The sequence below is a fragment of the Triticum urartu genome, chromosome 2 (assembly GCF_003073215.2).
Source record: "Triticum urartu cultivar G1812 chromosome 2, Tu2.1, whole genome shotgun sequence".
Taxonomy (NCBI): domain Eukaryota; kingdom Viridiplantae; phylum Streptophyta; class Magnoliopsida; order Poales; family Poaceae; genus Triticum; species Triticum urartu.
This window is the reverse complement of record NC_053023.1, coordinates 210,568,213-210,582,808: the sequence shown is the minus strand read 5'-3', so window position 1 is coordinate 210,582,808 and position 14,596 is coordinate 210,568,213. Positions and strand designations below refer to the sequence as shown.

Below are 14,596 nucleotides of genomic sequence, written 5' to 3'. Positions count from 1 at the left end.
AGTGTCCGGAGAAGAGTCTGACTTTGTAATGATTGCCGGAGACGCTATTCTGTCTGGTTTTCTGGCGTTGAGTTCTAAGGCCGTAGAGAGTCCGGCGGGCTTTGGACTCCTATCTTCAGACCTGATAACGCGCTCCGGATCCAAGGCCGGAGCGGTGTTTGGGGCCACGAACCCTTGGAAGATCAAGTCTCCTTAGGTATCTGCGACATAGTTTAGATTTCCAAAACTGATCTGGTGACCAGGGGCGTAGCTGTCAATCTTCTCCAGGTGGCCAACCGAGTTGGCATGCAGTGCGAAGCCACCGAATACAAAGATCTGGCTGGGGAGAAAAATCTCCTTCGCGGCAGCATTGTTGTAGATGATTGATGGAGCCATCGAGTCTTTCGATGACGGCACAGTGGAACTCTCAATGAAAGCACCAATGTCGGTGTCAAAACCGGCAGATCTCGGGTAGGGGTGTCGGTGTCAAAACCGGTGGATCTCGGATAGGGGGTCCCGAACTGTGCGTCCGAAGTTGATGGTAACAGGAGACCAGGGACATGAAGTTTTACCCAGGTTCAGGCCCTCTTGATGGAGGTAATACCCTACGTCCTGCTTGATTAATATTGATGAGTATGGGGTTACAAGAGTTGATCTACCACGAGATCGTAATGGCTAAAACCCTACAAGTCTAGCATGTGTGATTATGATTGCCTCTACGGACTAAACCCTCTGGTTTATATAGACACCTAAGGGGCCTAGGGTTGTACAAAGTCGGTTATAGAGAAAGGAATCTTCATATCCAGACGGCAAGCTTTCCATCCATGCCAAGGAGAGTCCCATCCGGACACGGGAGAGAGTCTTCTATCTTGTACCTTCATAGCCCATTAGTGCGGCCCATGTCCAACAGGTCGGAAGCCCAAGGACCCCTTAATCCAAGACTCCCTCAGTTGCCCCAGAACCAGGCTTCAATGACGTGGTGCCCGGCGCGTAGATTGTCTTCGACATTGCAAGGCGGGTTCCTCCTCCGAATACTCCAAAAAAGCTCTCAAACACAGAGAACGTGTCTGGCTCTGTAAAACAAACACCACATATATCCGCAGAGAGTATAATATTTTATGAGTCCAATCCACTGACAATTTTTGTAACATGACATCATGTCATAGCCCGGTCGTTATTTCGAACCGTTTTCTAGCCTCCCGCTCCATGTTTCAAGATGCGGTTTTATTGGCATGTCTTGTCAAAGCAGAGATCGTGTCCCCTTATTGCGGGATTCTCATCAACACGGGCGTTGGTAATCCAACCGCGCCATCTGCATGACCCTTGGGGAATAGGTGAGTTTTAAGTCAAGTGGGGAGGCGCTTGATATTCACTGCCTTTATAAAGGGATAAGGATTCACCTCTTTCACCCACGCCCTCTTCCTCTCTGCCCATCCATTCTCGAGCTCCAGTGCCCCAGCTTCCATACTTTCCACCTCCAAAAAGCACCCAACCATGTCCAGATCTGGAGCCCAAGGCAAGTGGATGGTTTCCTCCGTTAAGGAGAAGGACATCACAAGGCTTCGGGAGGCCGGGTACCTAGCCAAGGAAATCGCCCACCGGCTTCCGGCCAAGGGACATATCGTCCCCACCCCAGAGCCCCATGAGCACTACAAGAAATATGCCAACTTGCGACCATCACTATTGGTCGCTGAAAGGTCATTGTTTTTCATTTGTGACCTTTTTGTGACCAAAACAGAAGGTCAAAAGCTGGCGGTCATAAACTGAAATTAACGACCTTCTTTCTAATATGTAAAAGGTCGTTGGTTCTTTGAACAAATTTTTGGTCACAAGCAGCCTCCCCAAGCCACGTAGGATCTAGCGTGGCAAGCTAACGTGGATAAGATTCAGCCCGGTCCAATTCGGTGTTTTACATGGGCCGAGCCCATTAATTCAGCCTTTTTAATATTTATTTTTCCTTGTAATTTTCGCTAGCTACATGGGCTTTGGGCCATTGATTCAGCCTTTTTTATTTTCTATGCCATGGCCGTTTAGTCTACTGATTTTCTATTTTCAACCAATATATATTCAAGCTGGTCCCACTAGTCAGATGGGTCCAACTTGTCATGTTCATCTCTCAAATTGATCCCACATGTCAGAAATGTACAAATTTGACAGATTATTTTCATAAGTGGCCCCACTGGACAGGTTTCCATTTCACAAGTTTTCAAATCACATATATAATCAATAGTTCAAATAGAACAAAGAACACATAAAATTCATCAAATATACCACTAAATAAATCTATTACAATCTTTACAACACAGATATGCTGCAATGAGTTGGACTTCACGGCTTCACACTTGGCTTCACACTTCACGGCTTCACACTTCACGACTTCACACTTGAGCTTCTGTAAAGGAAGAACCACCACAATTTTAAGTCTACAATACAACAATTGATACTAATCAAGGATAAAAACAAAAAAACTAATAGACTCGAATGTGAAGGCAGCATGGAACTAGTGATATGACAACATGCAGAAAACACTACAATGTAATAATGTTGTAAGTTCGTATCAGTGCTGCAAAATTAGCACTGCACAATGAAGCACATAAAAATTGGTACCAAGCAAGCCCTCACGGAATAAACAAAGTTCAGTCATCCATACAGCCATCTTGCAATAGACCATCAGACTAACACCACACAGAATAAACAAAAAGAGAAAACTCAAATCTCCATGGAGGAATGGACACCAACTCTGCATTATCACAATAGTATCATGTGGTCTACAGGATTCAACTCTACTCTGACCAAGTTGGCCATTAAAGTAAGGATAATGTGGCCTCCAGGAAAACTGGAGCTGCAAATTTCAGATCTACTTCAAATTTTGACACACACCATAGAAGTAATTCACCATACAGATCATATAAATGGGCATGGGAATCTTAGAATCGACGATGACAGTAAACTAGAATCTCGGCCTAGTAATAAATACCAGAGCCAATCAGACAAGCAGAATTTGTGGCAAGTAGGCTGAGATTGCCCCTAGAAAATTCAATTTTTTGCAGGATTCCATAATCCAGGAAGAACCCATCAATTCTGCGCCGGAGCAGGAGAAATGCGGGCATATCAAATAGTATATTCGAGCAAGAAGGATGTACTACCTGAAATAGGAAACGAGGAGGCCGATCCGACGAGTCCCACCCAAACTATGGAAGGAAGAGCGGCAGCAGCTGCAGAAGGACTCGACGGCCCAGACGCCGTCGTGGAACTGGTAGGTGACGATGATGTGGTAGTGGTGGAAGCCGTCGCTGAGGCCGACGGCGCCTGTCGTGTCCTCGTTGTCCTCGAAGGCAATGACGACGGACAGGTCAACGTCGAAGCAAGTGCGTTGCAGGCCACATCATCATATTTGAGCATTAATATTTTTGTATTACTACACAGCAACTAAGCACTAGGAGTACACAGCAACTAGTAGCAGAACTAGAAGAAATAACCATATTGAGTGTACACCAATATCATCAGGAACATGAGTATAACAACCATCTTGCTTTACTAGGATAGAATGACACAGCAGAATTACTAGGATACAGTAACACATACACATTTTTTATTTAACACGTTCAGAAACAATCTAGTGTGTATATTGTACTCTGCTAGGCTTGATTTAACACACATTATTTATTTAACACATGTCCCAAAAATGAACCACTCCTGCAAAATCTCAGAAGAGCATAAGCACACACTACATCTACTCCCCAAACAATCACTTGCCAAACTCAAAAGAGCATAAGCAAAAGACCAGTGCATATTACCCAAAACAGTTTCTTCAGTACTCAGGAATCACAAGGAAAAAGAGCAGTGCATCACTAGTGACACTCACAATTTTGATGCCAATTATAGCAAATTAGCTTCAGATCTATCAATGCTAGTGGAAGATCTCTTTAGATGGTCATAAAGAGGAAAGGCATTGACCTAATCTTAGTGTGCAGGTTCCGGTTGATGCTCTTGAGCCGGCTCAGGGTGCGCTGCATATTCTGCCATGATATCAAACGGAAGCAAATCAGCCACATCAAAGAAAGGAGAAAGTGATACAGCTAAAGAAAAGGATGGATGGAGGCAAGATAGAGAAGCAGAAGCCAACCTCATACTGCTCGGTCCACAGGCTGGTCCCGGTGGTCTGCTGGTAGCAGTCGAAGATCCCCTTGATGCTGCAAGTAGCACATGAAGAAGAAGAAGAAAACGAATCTTGGGGGTCTTCACCTTGTCATCCTCATAGTTTCTGCATACACACAGTCACATGAACAACATTCAGCATTGTTATCTACACAGAGAAGAGATAAATCAAACAGAGCTCAATCATTTTGTTGTATTCAGAGCATGAACAACATTCAACATTCAGCATGTTATCTACACAGAGAACAACAACATTCAGCATGAACAACATTCAGACAAGTCAATCAGAGCATGAACAACATTCAACATTCAACATGTTATCTACACAGAGAACAACAACATTCAGCATGAACAACATTGAGCAGGCATGAACAAGCTACAAAAACCTGTTGCAGCATAACTAAGTGACCAAGTAGAGTCGCCAAACAACAGAACTTTTGCAATTGAGGCTACACCCAACAGTGGAACTCAACAGTGCAAAGAACATGCATAATTGGCAAAAGAAAAGGGGAAGATCCTGCCAATCTGCCTTCATAAAAAAGTACAATTGATTCCTGTCCCTCAATCTTAAGCTGACCAACCAACAAAGGAGCAAGATAATGCGACTGTCTGCATCAGAGTTCCACTTTGACATGGCAAAGAGATGCTCATAACTCCTACCTACCCAACACTGGACCATGCAAGCAAGGCTTGTTTGTAATCCAAATGATGAGCACCTGATAGAGCACTAATCTATACCTAGCCATAATCCACCGCAGCAAGAAACACAAGGCGCTCCCTCGATCCCCATGAATCAATTCCAAACCAGAGAATCCTTCCAGGATCTCACCTACACATGTACAAACAAATCCACCGATAGTAGTTCACATGCATGAACTAGCCAGTAGCCACCAGCAAGAATCATGAAGCAACTAACATAATACTGCTAATACCACACTTGCCCAAATTACTGGTAAACCCAATCAATCTAATATTCGATATTCAGATTTCACATTGGATCACTACAGAATTAACCAAATCAATATTCTAAATATGGCTGGAACTGAATGTGGAGGCACAAATTTGAGGTAGACCTGGCCGGAGGGGGCGCTACTGCACTCGACCGCGACGCGTTGCACGGCCTGGGTGACGCAGTTGCTGCAGTTGATGTTGTAGAGGTCGCCCTCGCACTGCGCTAGCGCGTAGACCTGCCCCCTCCCACTGGTACAGGCGCCGCCCTCGAGGTGGCTGCTCGAGAGGATCTATGAAGAGGGAGGGGAAAGGGCACCGGCGGTGGAGTGGAGGCCGAGGTTGGGGAAGACGAAGGAGGCCGGTGACGGCTGGCTCTGCCTTTGGCTTTGGGGATCGATAGTGGAGTTGGGTGGTCGCTCGTGGCTGCAGGAAGATGTGCCCGTTGGATCTGACTGGAAGAGACGGAGAGGTCGGTGGAGCAGCGGCAGCGCACATTGAAGCACGCGCACATCGGCATGCCACCCAGCCGTGGCTCCTAGGCGGTGGTGCATCTATCAATGGTGAGGTTGGGCGGCTCGCTTGATCTCCAGCGGGGGCGACTGCGGGTGGTGGAAGGGAGGGGCGACGGAGGAGGAATCTGGATCGGGAAGAGGGAGGTAGCAGCGCTTAACCTAGGGTTTATTGGGAAGGAATGGGATCGAGGGAGGAGGGTGTGCCCCGCGCGTGCATTTAGCAGAGGTTTGTAAGGGGCGTTGGATCGGTAGGGGGTGTACGGCTCAGATTGACTAGAGTGGGGGTGATCCGTGGGCTGCGTCCTGATTGGTTAGAAATATGAGGTATTAAAAATTACTCTTTCTTGGTGCTAAAAATTGGAGGTTTGTGAAACAGCTAGCAAAAATATTTTGCAAAATGGCATCACTAAAATATTCACTTAAGTTAGACCACATTTTACGGATGTTCACCAATTTGATTGCATTTTTAATCTTTTCTAAGCTATGAACGGTCATGCGCGTTGTTTTGACCGCATTTTGAAACGGGTATAAAAATTTCAGAAAAATGGAAAACATTCGCATTGTGTCATTATATGTGACCAAGTTACCAACAAAAATAATAAACTTATAATACGGCAATTATTTTAAAAAATTGTTCTCAGAAATGAGCTATCATGTGTGAAGATTCACGACTTTCAAGGCAAATGATCAATCTTATGGCCACATTCATGGAATAGTTTGTTGCAATGATATAATATTGGGCAAAAGGATGCATCATGGAATGGCAAACAATGTTGCATAAGGAAGTTTTCATTTTCTTTGGACGAAAAATTCATTTTCCATTTTTTGAGTGCCCGAAATGAGTTTTTTTGTGAAGGACCTACCATATATTTGGTACAAAATTGTACCAAATCATTTTTCTAAAATACCAGGCCATATTTCATGCACAACTGATAAAATGGTTGTGTGTCAAAAGTTTTGATCAACCCCTCGTGAAAAAGACAAATTTCCGTCAATTCAATAGGAAGCAGCTAAAATTTGAACGGCAGTTGCCTCATAGTTTGCTCTTTATTTTTTCCAAAAATCATTTCTAGGTACATAAGTATCTATTTAATCAGAGAAACATCAAAAGGTTTCCAAGATTCAACAACTAGCTAGGAACGGTCAAGCCCGCCGTTTTGACCGCCTTTTGAAACGGGCATAAAAAATTGAAAAAAAAATCATAAAATTGGAAAACCTTCGCATTGTGTAATCATATGTGACCAAGTTTTGAGGAAAAATAATAAACTTGCAATACGGTAATTATTTTTAAAAAGTGTTCTCATAAATGAGCTATCATCTCTGAAGATTCATGGCTTTCAAGCCAAATGATCAATCTTATGGCCACATTCATGGCATAGTTTGTTCAAATGATCTCATATTGTGCACAAGGGTGCATATTGGAATGGCAAACAATGTTGCCTAAGGGAGTTTTCATTTTCTTTGGACAAAAAATCAATTTTCCATTTTTTGAGTGCCCAAAATGAGTTTTTTTGTGAAGGACCTACCATGTATTTTTTGCAAAATTGGACCAAGTCATTTTTATAATATATTAGGTCATATTTAATGTAAAATTGATAAAATGGTTGGTCGTCAAAAGTAACTATACACCTCTGGTGAAAAAGACAAATTTCTATCTTTGCAGCAGGAAGCGGGTCAAATTTGAACTGCAACTGCCTCATAGTTTGCTCTTTATTTTTTTCTAAAAACCATTTATAGCTACATAAGTATCTAATTAATCAGAAATACATGGTTTGGCGGCGATACGTTGAGGTTTGGATGGTGGCCCAGGGCCCCAACTCCAAAGCGCGTAGACTCGCATGCCCGCCGTGTGGCCGTGGTGTTGCCTTGCCTTCTGGGCGGCCTAGGCATGTCTAGTGGGTTGGGCACTCCCCTGATAGGTGTCAGGAAGAAGAAGGCAATAGAAGAATCTCACGAGGAGACTGAACTGAGCTCAACCATGAATTAGCACCCCAAGTGTTTGATTAGTGGTACGGGAAATGCACATGGTCAATGGGCCTGAGTTTTTGCCGAGGATGATCATCTACTAAGGACACTATCTTGGAAAATTTGCAGCTCAAATGGAGGAGCCTAGGTGTCACTTGCTTTGCAACGTACAACACTGGACAGATATATGAATGTTGAAGCCACACTCACATGTATTGTTAGATGAGGCTCAAATTTTGTGGAGAGCTATGATTTGGGAATATAGAAGATGTGGCAAAAATTCAGCTCATTAGGATATGCCTAGCTAGTACTTCCTTCACAACAGTTTGAGTTGAACAAAAACTTTGGAAATTTGCCGAGGAAGATTTACCGGGCAAATGGAGTTGAATATTGTCATGAGGCAATGATTTGGATAGTAAAGAATGCCCAACTTTTGGGGGAATTTTGGGAATGACAGAAATATAGGTTGCTTCACAACCTAGGGCAAAAACTAACACATGGACATGACACATAGGCAAAACTGATGAGGTGGCGCCTAGTCATAGCAATAATTACCAATGCATCCACGTTCACAACCTCATGGCCATTTATATTGGTCGTAATCAGGTAGAAATAAGGTCATCGACCACTCTTTTCTGCTTTATGACCATTTGGTGTAAGGCAATTTCTGGGTTTGTGCCCTTCCAAGCGAAATGGCCGTGGATTTATGACCAATTCAGCTGGGGTCACTAAGGGAAGGTCACTAGTTGACATATTTCTTGTAGTGGAGAGGGTCGTGTTCATCCCCCACTTCATCCGTGGGTTGGGATTTCCTCTCCACCCATTCGTCCGCGGGCTCATGTTCTACTACGGGCTGGACTTCCACGATCTGGCCCCCAACTCCTTACTCAATATCTCGACATTTATTGTCATGTGCGAGGCCTTTCTCTGTATCCGACCCCACTTCAGACTGTGGTTGAAGATCTTCAATGTGAAGCCGAAGGTGGTGGATGGCCAACATGCAGAGCGTGGAGGCGCCATGGTGAGCAAGCTGCCCAATGTCACATGGCCCAAAGGTACCTTCGTGGAGACTGTCAAGGGGTGGCAACAGTAGTGGTTCTACGTAACAGAGCCTCGCGACGCCACCTAGGCCATGGCTCCCGAATTCCAGTCCGGCGCCCCGATGCGGCTCACCTCCTGGCTAGAGAAGGGCCTCGACTGGTCTTCGTCGGATGAGCTGACTGCACTCCAGATGCGCATCAAGCGCATGGTGGACAAGAACGTTTAAGCTTGTCAATGTGATCCAGGTGATGCTCGCTCGCCGGATCCTGTCGTGCCAAATCCGGACTTGCCACTTGTGGGAGTTCGATCCGGCCAAGCACCAGACCTTGCAACAGTTCTTCAGCACTACGCACGAAGACATCTGGAAGGTGCTCTTCAAGGCCAACGAGATGTGGCCGATGACGGCCGAAGACCATGGGCATGACCTGGACCATCCCGCAAGTGCGGTAAGTTTTCCGTATTTCAAGGTGTACCCTTTACTTGCATACTCAAGGAAGATGTCTAAACTTCCCTATTTGTTGTTTCAGTGCTGGACAAAGAAGGCGGAGCGGATTCAGTGTCCGGCTTCTAACGAAGAACTAGCTATCCCGCTTCTAACGAAGATGCTGTTTTCGGCACCCTATCAAGCACTGGAGAAGAAGGCCAAGGGGACCATGGGTGCTCTCCGCCCTAAGGGCACTTCGGATGTGACGTTCGAAGACGCCGAAACCCACTCCGCTCCCGCCACCGACGAGGAGAAGGAGGAGTAAAGCAATTATCCCCCTGAGGGAGGAAGGAAGAAAAGGGCGGCCTCCATTCATCTAGAGGCAGAGGTGTCCAAGAAGGGGAAGGCCGCCGCCGTAGACAACCCCGCGTGGGACATTGACAGCAGCTCAGAGTGGCGCCCCAGGGATAAGCCCTTGGCCGAATCGTAAGTACTCAAAGACGCACACAAATATCCAGCTTCTTTACTTCATAGTTTTAACATGTTGAATCATGCACTTGCAGTCCGGCTCATTTCGAACTCGAGCATCCTCATCTTCGGGAAACTCGCTGGATTCAAAGGTGATGGACAGTGGGTCCCTTCCGGCGGCCTCCTCTCCCAAAACTATGGAAGACGCTGAAGTGCTGTCCCGAAGGACACTCCGGCTCAGGGGGAGGCACAGGAGGCCGTCATGGTGGCTCCAAAGGATAACACCTCGGCCGCCAAACACATGGGGGAGCAGATCCCCATGGAGACTGGTGATGGGGGCCATCTCCAATTCGGCCCCCTGGCCGAATTCGATCCCGGAGACCTATACGGCTCCGGAATCCGGCAGGCAGCCTCCTTCGAGGGAAGGAGGTGCACCAATTCCACCGGTGACCTCTGTCCATGCAGAGGCACCGGATGCTCTAGTGGAAGCGCTGCGAAGTGCTTCCATTGTGGACGAACACCGTAACCTTATGGGTACGGTGGTTGAGAGGATTCAGTCCGCCAAGAGCGGACTGACCGAAGCCTGCACAAGCCTTCTAACAGGTTTTGAGGTAAGCGACGCACTTGCATAAATAGAATATCATAGTATAGACAGTAGCCCCAGAGACTCTGTCCGGTGTTTGGAAAGAAAAGCCGGACAGAGGATCAAGTAATTTTTGCAGGAGACTAACTAAATATGTCTTATGTGAATAAGCAGGCGTCGTTGCTGGCCGCAACCTCTCATGCTGCTGAGGTCTCTGGACTAAAGCAGAGTCTGGAGCGGGCCGAGGAAGAGCTCAGTCGTGTAAAAAAGCAGCTAGAAGACAAGCAAGGTATGCAATGACCATGTGTATATTCAGAAAGGATGAATGATTTGTGCTGACCGTAGTGCCATGATATTTATTAGGGGCAACGACCGAGGTGGAGGCCCTCAAGAAGGCGTTGACCGAGGCCAAGGAGAGACCGGCAAAAGAACAAGCCGCCCGTGAAAAGCATGAGGCCAGGGTCGGTGAGGTCCAGCGGGAGCTCCAGGACGCCATGAAGAAATCTGAGTCCTTGGAGCGCCATGTTGCGGATCAAGATTCCGAACTCGCCAAGGCCCGCTAGAGCGCACACGAATTGAAGCCCAGGGCGCCCTCCAGGAAATCCAGGAGGCCAGGAAAATCGCGACGGGTAAGGCATTTATTATGTAGAGCAAGTATGTGAAGAGAATATTTCTCTTACTGACCAGGATTTGGAGTTCTCCACGAGCGTTTGCGGATCTGCCGCGCAGCATTGCCGATGCTGCGGAGTTCTTCCGAGCCGAAGAGGGGAGCTCGACGGAGAAGCTGTTCTGGTCCCAATACCTTGCGCCAAAACATCCGGTGCCCTTTAGCGACCAGCTAAAACAGCTGGTGGAACTGCATAGGGTGGCCGAACTAGCCATGAACAATTTAATAATCCGGCTATGGCCTGCTGAAGTCATACCCAGCAGCTACTTTGGGCTCGTGAAGCGACTGGTCAATGCATGCCCCCGGCTTGACATCATCAAGCGGTCGGTCTGTATCGAAGGTCCGCGGATGGCCTTCGCCCGTGTCAAGATACAGTGGGCGAAGATGGACGTCGTCAAGCTCCCGACCGAGGGACCGCCCGCTGGCAAGGAGCACCACACGCCAGAGCGGTATTTTGATGATGTCCTCAAGGGATCCCGCATTGTAGAGGGTCAGTGCTCAAAAGACATTATCTTTGAATGAGTACCTCCATGTTATCTCGCCCTGTATGATGAAAACAAGACTGATATGTAAAATAATGCTTGCTGTTTATTTTGGAATTTTACCTCCTGTGCGGCCGTTTTTTATTAAATCTGAGAGTTGGCCAGTCGTCGGCTTCAGCCCCCACGTAGGTAGTACGGGGGTGTTCGGGATGGAATCTAAACACTCTTTATCCAAGAAATTGGTCCTTAAAGGAGGTGTTTAGCGCAACGAACCAGGCAATCGGACTATGCGGCTTTGTCACCCTCACTTAGCCATAGGAGTTTGACAATAGAAATGTAGGCGCAGCCCCTAGTGCCCGTTAGTCCGGACTAGGGTGTTGTAGACACCTGATCGGGTGAAGGCCGATCCATCGCGTAATGCGGAAAAAATCTCAAGAGATTTTAACCTCCAAAGAGCTGACCGGCTCATGCCACATCATGACAGTCAGTTTTCGGCTTTCTCTACTAAGGTGCTCATCCGGATAAACCAGGACACAATCGCAGTAGTTCTCCCTTTACTACCCTAGCCGATAGAGCGAAATGTAAGGTAGTAAGCAAAGGAGCCGGGCAACCCAACTATTGACCAAAGACATGATTCGGAGCTGATGCATATAATGCTAAATTCGGGGGCCGAACTATATTGTAAAAGTGTTCGGACTTGTTGCCATAGTATGGGGCACAATAAATCCCCTGGCGAATTACAGCGTACCAAGGTGTACGGATGCGAATAAAAATAGCGAAATAAAAATAAAGTAGTAAGCTAATAGCACATAAGTTGGACCGCAAAATGTTTCCATTATAATTTTGATTAATACGTCAAAGCGTATTTGTACAAATAGTGCGATAAGCAACAGTGGCTATTTAACATGCCAAGACCAACGGGGAGCTGCATACGGGTCCTAAAAATAGGTAGAATGATCGCTAAGGAGAACATCTAGAGATTCCCCCATACGTCTGTGCTACTTGCCACCTTGGTATATCCTTCCTTCGAAAGGACCGATTATAACTTCGAAAGAACATCTAGAGATGGGCCTGCGGAAAAGAAACCTAAAAAGGATAAAAAGAAAAGTAAAAGTATGTGTGTCCAAGGAAGGTCAAGCCATATTGTGGACCACAGTCTGGTTATGCCTCCATCTCTACCCATGGTATTTTTAGTGCGTAGTTATGTACGTGCGGTACGTATGCCGCCACTTGGTCGGGACTGAGACGGAGGTCGAATTGCTAGTCGAGCTCCTGACAAGCTGGACTGTCCTGCCACAGAGTATACGGACTCGTTTGACAGTGTCCGGGAGCATGGCCGCCGAATTAAGGTTCTGCTTGTGAAGGCCGCTTTGTACCTCTGCTGCCAAGGCAGCGGTGTGCTCCTCGGTACGAAGGGAGCGCTCCGTGTTTCCATTGACTGTTATGACACCGCGTGGTCCGAGCATCTTGATCTTGAGATAAGCGTAGTGCGGCACCACATTGAATCGCGCACACGCGGTTCATCTGAGCAGTGCGTAATAGCCCCTGCGGAAGGGGACGATATTGAAGATTAACTCTTCGCTTTGGAAGTTGTCCGAAGATCCAAAGATGACCTCCAATGTGATTGAGCCCGAGCAGCGGGCCTCTACACCTGGTATAACTCCTTTAAAGGTAGTTTTGGTGGGCTTGATCCTTGATGGATTGATGCCCATTTTGCGCATTGTATCCTGATAGAGCAAGTTGAGGCTGCTGCCACCGTCCATGAGGACTCGTGTGAGGTGGGATCCATCAATTATTGGGTCGAGAAATAGTGCGGCTAAACCACCATGACGGATACTGGTCGAATGGTCCCTACGATCAAAGGTGATCGGGCATGACAACCATGGGTTGAATTTTGGGGCGACTGGCTCTATCGCATAGACGTCCCTGAGCGCGCGATTGAACTCCCTCTTGGGGATATGGGTAGCGTATATCATGTTCACCATTTTGACCTGAGGGGCAAACTTCTTCTGTCCCCTGTGTTCGGTGGACGGGGCTCCTCCTCGTCATTCTCGCTTTGCGACCCTTCTCCTTTTCTTCGGCATTTAACTTGCCGGCCTGTTTGAAGACCCAACAGCTCCGGTGGGTATGATTGGCTGGTTTATCAGGGGTGCCATGGATCTAACATGGACGATCGAGTATGCGGTCCAGGCTGGAAGGGCCCTGATTATTCCTTTTATATGGCTTCTTCCACTGTCCAGACTTGGAGCCACTGAATCCAGCATTGACCGTTGTGTCATCAGTATTGTCACCATTGTTTCGACGATTGTGCCTGTTGCGTCGGGTCTTGCCGTTGCTGTTTCTGGCTTCCGAGGTGCCAGGTTCGCTTGCATTGTTATTGTTGCGGGCTAGCCAGCTATCTTTGCCCGGCAAAAGCGGGTCATGAGTGCCGTGAGGGCCGCCATGGACTTCGGCTTTTCTTAGCCGAGGTGTCGGGCGAGCCATTCGTCGTGGATGCTGTGTTTGAAGGCCGCTAGGGCTTTGGCACCCGGACTATTGATGATCTGGTTCTTTTTAGTTAAGAACCTAGTCCAGAATTTCCTCACTAACTCTCCAGGGTGTTGGACTATGTGACTTAAGTCATCGGCATCCGGAGGTCGGACGTATGTGCATTGGAAGTTGTCGCGGAAGGCATCTTCTAGGTCTTCCCAGCTGCCAATGGAGTTTTCAGGCAGGATGTTCAGCCAGTGTCGGGCTGGTCCCTTGAGTTTTAGGGGGAGGTATTTGATGGCATGAAGATCATCTCCGTGGGCCATGTGAATATGGAGAATAAAGTCTTCAATCCATACCGCGGGGTCTATGGTTCTGTCATATGATTAGATATTCATGGGTTTGAACCCTTCTGGGAATTCATGTTCCATTACTTCATCAGTGAAGCAGAGGGGGTGTGCGGTGCCTCTATATCATGCCAGGTCGTGTCGTAATTCAGATGGAGTCCGTCTATAGTGTTCGGCCCAGACGTGATTGTGCTTGTCATGCTTGGCTTGATAGCCGTCGTCGCGCATCGGGGCACGCCCCCGCGATCCGTAGATCGATCTAGCCAGACCTACTTTATTCTTCAGGTCCTGTCGCAGGTCATACGTGTATCCCCAAGCTGTTTTGTCTCTACCTTTACGGCGAGGTAGGATGGGCTGGTGTTTAGCTTGAGTTGCCGCTTCATCCTGGCCACATGGTGGTCGATCAGCCGCATTACGCGCTGATGGTACAGGCTCAAGTGCCTCGTCATCAAATTGAGGTAGCAGTTTACGCTTCGGGTAACTTTTGGTTGGGTGCTCGAGGCCGTATTCCTCTGCTGCCAGGACATTAGTCTATCTATCATTGAGCAGA

At 47.2% G+C, this 14,596-nt stretch overlaps 1 long non-coding RNA gene across 1 annotated transcript; it reads right to left on the bottom strand.

Moving 5' to 3' along the window:
* Positions 1 to 2,140: 2,140 nt before the first annotated feature.
* LOC125541425 lies at positions 2,141 to 5,765 on the bottom strand. The gene is made up of 4 exons (XR_007297525.1): positions 5,211 to 5,765; positions 4,106 to 4,243; positions 3,126 to 3,998; positions 2,141 to 2,371 (listed from the first exon to the last, which is right to left on the bottom strand). It is a non-coding gene; the product is annotated as an uncharacterized LOC125541425 (long non-coding RNA).
* Between the last annotated feature and the right edge of the window lie 8,831 nt (positions 5,766 to 14,596).